Source organism: Bos indicus x Bos taurus, chromosome 9 (assembly GCF_003369695.1).
Source record: "Bos indicus x Bos taurus breed Angus x Brahman F1 hybrid chromosome 9, Bos_hybrid_MaternalHap_v2.0, whole genome shotgun sequence".
Classification (NCBI taxonomy): Eukaryota; Metazoa; Chordata; class Mammalia; order Artiodactyla; family Bovidae; genus Bos; species Bos indicus x Bos taurus.
Window position 1 is genome coordinate 62,900,500 of NC_040084.1, and position 2,420 is coordinate 62,902,919.

At 40.0% G+C, this 2,420-nt stretch overlaps 1 non-coding gene across 1 annotated transcript; it reads left to right on the forward strand.

Moving 5' to 3' along the window:
* Nucleotides 1–2,082: 2,082 nt before the first annotated feature.
* LOC113898947 lies at nt 2,083–2,189 on the forward strand. The gene has a single exon (XR_003512799.1). It is a non-coding gene; the product is annotated as a U6 spliceosomal RNA (small nuclear RNA).
* The last annotated feature ends 231 nt before the right edge of the window (nt 2,190–2,420 follow it).

Below are 2,420 nucleotides of genomic sequence, written 5' to 3' on the forward strand. Positions count from 1 at the left end.
AAACTTAGAGATATCAACAAAGTGGGTGGGAAGCGGAGGACAGAGACAGTTCAGGGAATGCTTGTAGAACAAGCAATGGATGCATTGGCTTGGGCAGCTGAGGGAACAGCAGCAAGGTTTGGAGTCATCACAGTACCCTTGGCTTTAGGACAGGGGAAGCTGTCCCCTGTGTCTGGATATAGAGCATGTGAAAGGTGAGGATTGCAGGATGGTTTGAGATCAGGTCATGGACAGTCTTCAATTCCATGTTAAGGATTTAGAATAGGGCATGATGTGATCTGACATATGGATTTTAGGAAACTCAGTCTAGGTCAGTGTTCTGGGATGAACTGAAGAACAGAAACTGGAGACAAGAAAGGCTTGAAGTGATGCAGCAGTCCTTGTGAAAGGCAGGGCAGGTGATGAGACCCTGGACCAGGGCTAGGAGAATAGAAATGGGATAAATAGTAAGAAGTGGGTATGTGGGATTTCAAAATAACTTAAAATATGTTATTTAAAAAAAGGGATAATGTGATTGAGATTTTTCATCTGAATGAGTAGAAGGAGGCAGATGCTACTATTTATGGCAGGAAGGGAGCAGATCTATGAACGAGAAGGAGTTTTATGTGAGGTGCCAGTGGGGCAATCATTCACTCATTCCTTCATCCATTATATTCATGGGTAATATTGGCTTTTGTGCCAGTGTTGTGAGCACTAGGGATGTAGAATTGAACATATTAGATAAAAATTCCTGCCCTTGGAAGCTTGCATGGAGAGATAAGCAATCAACAAAATATGTAAGCAACACATATGTTTTAGAAGTTGTAATTGCTATGTAGAAGAGTAAGGCATGGAGAGGGAACAGGGAATACAGGAGTCTAACTTAGTTTGTGTTGCAGTTTTAAAGGGGGTGGTCAGGAAGTTCTCCCTGACATTAGATAAAAACATGAAGGAGGTAAGGAAGCCAGCCATGCATATGAAGGGAAACAGTGTTCCAAACAGAGAAAGCAACAGATGCAAAGGCCTGGAGGTGGGAGTGTGCTTGGCATCCTCAAAAGACAACACCAAGCCTAGTCTAGGCCATTGTCATGAATTTGAAAAGATGCAAGTAAATATACGGATAAACAAAGGTGTTAAACACAGTGATGGAACAAACCTCCTGGAATTTGAGGGAAATGTGAGCTGGTCATATGGATGCAGGACCAACTCCAAGACATGATGGCTGAACCCAAGAGAATAAGGAGAGAGGAAAAGAAAGGCCAGTGAAGGACAGATAAATAGAAGCATGAAGGGACCGTCTGAGGTCCCAGTTGTAAGATGGGAGCAGAGGTAGAGAAACCAGGGAAGGATGCTGAGTAGCTGGAGAGGGCTGGGATGTTGCCATGAAGACTTTGTATGTAATTCCACATTTAAATTTCTTTACTTAATGAATTTATAAGCAATGATGGTTAAAAATAATAATGTATTTAAAATTATTCTGCAAAATAGTCTATCCTACAGGATGGGATCTTAGCTAATTAGACAAAGCTTTACCAAAATGTTAAGTCTAGCACCAGCAAAGATTCCATCTCCCTGCAATTTCTTTCAATTCTGTATGTTTTCCTTTTGTGTCTCATATTGTTAACTTTGAAAACAGGAGAATTAGGTTATTCTGAGCAGTTACTAGGTAAGCACAGATGGTTTTGTGTGGTTGCTGGGTGGCCAGCTCTGTGGCACAGATCTATACTCATAAATTGAGTTTGTCAAAAGCATGGAGAATATCCAGCTCTTTACAGGAGCTATATTTCACCAACCTGTTTTTCTTTTCTCTCCCTCTACTACAGCAAAGCACCTGAGTGAACTCTCACGTATCATAATCAATAATTTCTTACTTGCTCCTGGGAACAACATATTATTTTTTGTTTGTTCCTGGGCATTTTTCATATGCAATAAACCCAGCTGACATATGTATCCATTAATTAAGAGTGTAAAAGCTTAATGACTGAGGGCAGATAAGGAAAGTCTCGCTAGGGGTCAGGTCTAATAAATTGCGTGGGTTTATTTGTAGTGCCAATCAACTGTTTTTGGTCTCTCTTTTTTCAGCCAAGTTAAGTGTGAGTTACAGTGCTCACTACTGTGGCACATACACTAAAATCAAAATGATACAGAGAAGATTAACATGCAACCCGACCAAGTATGATATGCAAATTTGTGAAGCATTTCATTTTTTTTTTAAGTGGCCACAAAACCTAGAATCTTCTAGTTTCCTCATTGCTATTTCTTTCGTTAAGAGGAATTTACTGGCTAAGAATGTGGTCATTGGCAAAACCCGTCTTTCATCTTCATTATTTGTAAACTGCATGATCACAGGCAAGTTATCATTCTCCTTACCCTCAATTTTCTCATCTGTCTCAAAAGAGTTTTTTTGTGAAGCTTAAGTGAGATAAAGCATGCAACACATA